This window comes from Bos grunniens, chromosome 12 (assembly GCF_055505025.1).
Source record: "Bos grunniens cultivar Pamir isolate PY7600 chromosome 12, Bosgru_T2T1.0, whole genome shotgun sequence".
Classification (NCBI taxonomy): domain Eukaryota; kingdom Metazoa; phylum Chordata; class Mammalia; order Artiodactyla; family Bovidae; genus Bos; species Bos grunniens.
The window spans coordinates 22,909,578-22,915,604 of record NC_141176.1 but is presented as its reverse complement, the minus strand read 5'-3'; the positions used below and the strand labels follow the sequence as shown (position 1 = coordinate 22,915,604).

The window sequence follows — 6,027 nt, the reverse complement described above, 5'->3', positions numbered from 1 at the left end:
CCAAGAACATGTGTCAGGAAGTTTAATAAGGAAAAAGTTTTGAGCTTTTTACTTACAAACGCACTGTTCACACTAGACACCCAGATCGCTCCCTACTCATCCCAGGGATAGCCCTCAGACCATAAAGGCTGCCTTCAAAAGGAGAGAAGAAATTTGATAGCGTGTGCAAATAGTTCAAGTGTTAGTTGCTCAGTCAGGTCCAACTCTGAGACCCCAGGGTAGCCCCCCAGTTTCCTCTGTCCATGGAATTTTCCAGGCAAGAATACTTCTCCCGGGGATCTTACTGACCTGGGGATCTTACTGACCCAGGGATCAAACCCGGGTCTCCTGCTTTATAGGTGGATTCTTTACCATTTGATTTCCCAGGTGGTGCTAGTGGTAAAAAAAAAAAAGAAAAGAAAAAAAAAAAAAAAACCCACTTCCCAATTCAGGAAATCTAAGAGATGCGAGTTCTATCCCTAGGATGGGAAGATCCCCTGGAGGAGGGCATGGTAACCCATTCCAGTGTTCTTGCCTGGAGAATCCCATGGACAGAAGAGCCCGGCGGGCTACAGTCCATGGGGTCACAAACAGTCAGACATGACTGAAGAGACTTAGCCCACAGGTAGCCCAAGTTCTGATAACTAACCAAATTAAAGTGAAAAGCTAAGAACTTTTCTTTCAATATATAAGGCAGCATAATGACTTGTTCCAGGTAAGACGAGACCACCAAGAAGCAGAAAAGTCACCCTCAGGCATGCAGGCCTGGTGGCTGACCCTCCCCTGAAAGAAATGTGCCTTCCATTCAAAGGCAGTATGTGGGGTGAAGTAACTTACAGATTTTAATGCCACAAATGAAAATTATTATTTCTGGTCAGGTATTCTAGTAATATAGTTTTTCAAAGTATTTCACTTTCAGCTAATTTAATAGAACACTCAGCTTCAGGGTCAATATTTGGATATTTTATATATGCTATTACTTAAGGAGATCTGAAGCTATTTGGACATAGAATATTATGATCAAGTTCAAGCACAGAATTTTCAAGCAAAATTTACCTTTTGGTTTTTTCATTTTTAAAAATTTTTATTGGCGTATAGCTGCTTTATAATAATGTTGTGTTAGTTTCTACTGTATAGTAAAGTGGATCAGCTACACATATACATATATCCCCTCTGTTTTGGATTTCCTTCCTATTTAGGTCACCACAGAGCAATGAGGAGAGTCCCCTCTGCTCTACAGTAGTTTCTCATTGGTTGTCTGTTTTATCCATCTTATCAATAGTGTACACATAACCTGTGACTGATTCATGGTGATGTGTGGCAGAAACCAGCAGTGTTGTAAAGCAGTTAACCTCCTATAAAAATTATTACGTATGTCAGTGCCAATCTCCCAGTTCATCCCCCCACCTGCTTTCCCCCTTGGTGTCTATGCGTGTGTTCTCTATGTCTCTCTCTCCATATCTATTTTGCAAATAAGATCGTCTGAGGACCTAGAGACTGTCATATAGAGTGAAGTCTGTCAAAAAGACAAAACAAATATCATATATTAATGCATATATGTAGGTTCTAGAAAAATTTACGTTTTTAAAATGGATGATGAACTACATAATTTCCCCTGGTGTTTATTCCCACAGAAGAATGCCACACAAGGAACCAGGCAGAGACACAAAAGGAGTCTTTTCCTGGCACAAAAGTCTACACAAGAAAAGGCGGGTGGTTCCCAGCCCCACGCACAGATGTGTGGCTGTGAACCACGACCCCTCTTTTCTTCTTGGAAAATGTTCTCCAATTAGAGGAGGACAGAAGGTGAACCTCTGCTAAGTAAGTAAAAAGTCCGTTACTTTCTGCAACAGTGAATGCCATTGAGTTCTAGCAGCCATGCTGAATTCTTTTTCCTGCGAAGGCCCCATTTGGCCTCTAAATCTCTTTCACAACCCCTCCTCCCCTCTCTTAAAAATGTTTCCTATTCACTGTGAGGCTCTCATCCAAGGAAAATAGATGGCGATGAAGGACCTGGGGGCTGGGGGCTCTGAGGGAGCTGTTTCAGAGAAGGGTCGATGAGGGCTTGCTCCCTGCAGAATCCACGGATGCTTATTATGGGGCCAGTGGATGCTTTTGGCAAACATCAAATTAGGACCAAGCATTCACCCCCATTCACCAGAATGCGCAAATTCGGTTGATGGGTTAGAGAAGAGAGGTTTGAAAAAATTAAATTCTTTCCGCTGAAAATGTGAAATGACTTTGTGCCACAGAAGAAAAGTGGTAGCTAATGAGGACTTTTTTTGTAGCAGGAGAAGCAAAGAGGCTGGAAGAGAACTGTTTCATATTTGAGATGCAGTCTGCAATAGCTGAATAACCTTCTTCTTTTGACTCACAGCTTCACACAATGCAGGCTTTCATCACATGAAGAGCCACAGCAGAGAGTTTTGGGCCATTTTCTCTTTGTATTCCTTTTCTAAGCCCCACCCCTCCCCCAGCCTCCATTCCTCGTTTCCTCTGTCTGGGTTTGAATGGCTGAAGTGTGCCCACAATGTGTGCGCACTAGACACATTGTTACCTCACTTTTACCAAAAGCACCTGGCAGGTCACTAGCCTCCAGAACCGCCCCGCCCCCTACACTCTGGCTTAACTCTTTGAGTGACAGATGTCCAAATATATAATTTACAATGATTTTTACACAAATATTAGAAACAGACTAACAAACGATTTTAACAAATACATTAAAGCCTAAAAAGAAAACAGATCCTGGCACGTTTTGTTCAGTTTTATAATTTCCCTTCCACTCTTCCTGGCTCGTGTCTCCTTTCCCCTTGGGTTCTTAACATTAAGCTGTGAATTCCTTCTTTCCCAGCTGAATCAGGGGGATGGTTAATTGTTTTTAAGTCTGAGCTCGACAGTATCTACAGACTTTGTGGTCACAAAACAAGCAGCCACACATATGTGGTCAAGGGGGAAAAAAAAAACAGGACCCATTACAGAGCAAAGCATAAGAATAATCAAATGCTTTGTGTTTCTCAAAACCTATTCTTCTCAAGAGGCTGGAGGACTGTCGGAGAGTAATTTTTCAGATTTTTACTTCCAGCCAAGAAGGAATAACAGGGACTGGGTGTACCCTCCTGTCTTAAATGATCCCAAGTCCAAAAACACCATATGGACTAAGAGTTTTGAGACACCGGACCAGAGGCAGCTTACAATAATTTAAATCAGATGGAGATTTATTTTATGTGGAAGTTGTAGTTTGGGTCATAAACACAGGAGTTTCATTTCTGCCTTGGTATGGGTGTAGAATACTGGCCACGCTGACCTCTACTGTGACCAGCGGGACCTGGGGGACCTCTACTCGTCCACAGCAGAGAGGAGACCTCACCACATACTGCATGCCCAGATTCTGGAAGAAGTACACAAGAGAGGGGTTTTCTGAGGACAAACCACAATCTGATTAACTTTCATCAAGACTTAGCTTCATGTAGACAAGGACAGACGTATCCTTGAACATGACCATGAGCTGATCGTGTTTGTTTCTCTTTTGGTGGGGTGGGGGGAGTTCTTACTGTGACTTAGAAGCAGAATGCTTGCTCATTTTATAGCAACCAGTATAAAAATCCCTACAGATCATTCTTTTTCAATACGTATTTTGATTTATTTATTTGGCTGCGCCGGGTCTTACTTTGGACATGCAGGATCTTCAGTTGCAGCATGCGGGATCTAGTTCCCTGATCAAGGATTGAACCCTGGCCCCCTGCATCGGGACTGTAGAGTCTTAGCTGCTGGAGTGTGTGCTAAGTCGCTTCAGTCATGTCCGACTCTCAGTGACCCTATGGACTGTACCCCGCCAGGCTCCTCTGTCCATGGGATTCTCCAGGCAAGAATACTGGAGTGGGTTTCTATGCCCTCCTCCAGGGGATCTTCCTGACCCAGGGATCGAACCCACGTCTCTTCTGTCTCCTGCATCGGCAGGTGGGTTCTTTACCACTGCCGCCACCTGGGAAGCCCCTAAGCTAGACGCTGGACCACCAGCAAAGTTCCTAAGCTCATAATGTTTGCAGCCCCAGTGAGAAACGGTAGCTGCTGCCTTCTCCCCTTCATAGCCAGGCTGATGATGGCCCTTTTGGGGGCAGCACCCGGACCAGGCTGCTTAGGAAACAAGAGTCTGTTGGTGGCTAGTGGCTTCCTCTGTTTCTTAGAATGGATGGCTAAAGACTTCGGTTTTCCTTGGAGAACGAACATAGAGTTGCCATGGGGAAGGGATAGTTAAGGAGTTTGGGGGGATATGTACACAGTGCTATATTTAAAATGGATAACCAACAAGGACCTATTGTACAGCACATGGAACTCTGTTCAGTGTGATGTGGCAGCCTGGATGGGAGGGGAGTTTGGGGAGAATGAATACATGCATGTGTATGACTGAATCCCTTCACTGTTCACCTGAAACGATCACAGCATTGTTAATCACCCATACCCCAATACAAAAATAAAAAGTTCAAAAGGAAAAAAAAAGACTAAGGTTTTCAGTTCTGGCTTTAAAAATAAAGTGCAGTTCGTAAGGGGTGCTACTGATGTCCTGTTTCTTGTTATGAATGATGGTTACCAGTGTGTTCATTTCGATATAGTTCGACAAGCTGTACAAGGGTCATGGTGAATTTTTCTCTATGTATAGGTTCATTAAGACATTATAGAAATAAGCATAGTGGTTCACATTAATTATGTGATTCTTTTAACTGACCCTGTTTTGATCCAATTATTAGTTTATTCTAGAAGAATGTGTAGTAAACTTGAGTGAAATGGCAACCCACTCCAGTATTCTTGCCTGGAAAATTCCACAGACAGAGGAGCCTGGCGGGCTACAGTCCGTGGGATCGCGGAGTCAGACACAACTGAGCACACACATACACACATTGATTCAATCTCATATTTTTACGTGATCCTAGAGGCCTTACATATTTTCAAATAACAAAAAATTCAGTCTTTTCATTCCTGCAGGTGGAGACAAAGCTATATCATTCAATCCTGTGCTCTTTGTTAGGAAACTTATACTTCTCAAACAGAAATAAACATTCTCACTCACAAGAGCATGGTGGCCATCAGGCTAGCAGGGTGGGATTATTTAGAAATTTACTGATGGTCAGCAACATAAAAGCCTGGCTTTTTCAGTTGCTGCACGATTAATATTTATTTGTTTGGGTTTCTTCCTTTAGTTTTCTTTTTTGTCATTCCTAATGTTATGTGTGAACACAGTATCTTATTTTAAAGTTGTTTTATTCTCTTCTGTGTTTTATGTTAAATTCTTAGAGTCAAGAACGGAGTCTTTTCTGTTTTAAAATGATGGCAGTTTACTCATGTAAACTTTACTCACGTTGGCAGTGTCACTCATGTGCTTCTGGGATTGAACAGGACAGCACTTCCCAGGGGCTTTCTTAAAGTACAGACCAATTCAAACTAATCCTGAGTGACCAGATTGTCCATATTATGAAATAAGGGTCCCCGATTTGGATTCTGATTCCACATCAGCAAATGACCCAGAGTCTGTCTCAGTTTAATCCCACAACATCTGGACATTGTTTAACTGTTGACCTGGGTCTCCCCCGATTTAGGCATAGCCAACACAATAGTAATACAATTTTCACACACAAGTTCAACTTCTAAGTTTAAAGAGGGAACTTTTTCATGCCCATATTGTCGAAGAGGCTTCCCGAGTGGCACAGTGGTAAAGAATCCACCTGCCAACGCAGGAGATGCAAGAGATTCAGTTCCTGGGTCAGGAAGATCACCTGGAGTAAGAAATGGCAACCCACTCCAGTATTCTTGCCTGGAAAATTTCATGGACAGAGGAGCCTGCCAGGCTAAGTCCATGGGGTTGCCAAGAGTCAGACATGACTGAGTGACTGAACATGCGTGGATGGAAGTATGAAGTTACAACCAATCAATGCCAATGTAACATCATCAACGTGGAAACCAATGTCCAATTTTTGAGGGGAATTAAACTAAGAAAATGTTTCCAGATGAAAACAGTCTTCCCATTTACACAATCTAACTAAAGCATGATCGGTG

General features: G+C 42.8%; 1 long non-coding RNA gene across 1 annotated transcript; it reads left to right on the top strand.

The window, feature by feature from the left end:
* The first annotated feature begins 1,613 nt into the window (after positions 1 to 1,613).
* On the top strand, positions 1,614 to 2,731 carry LOC147361521 (uncharacterized). Its single transcript, XR_015138041.1, has 2 exons — positions 1,614 to 1,800; positions 2,268 to 2,731. It is a non-coding gene; the product is annotated as an uncharacterized LOC147361521 (long non-coding RNA).
* The last annotated feature ends 3,296 nt before the right edge of the window (positions 2,732 to 6,027 follow it).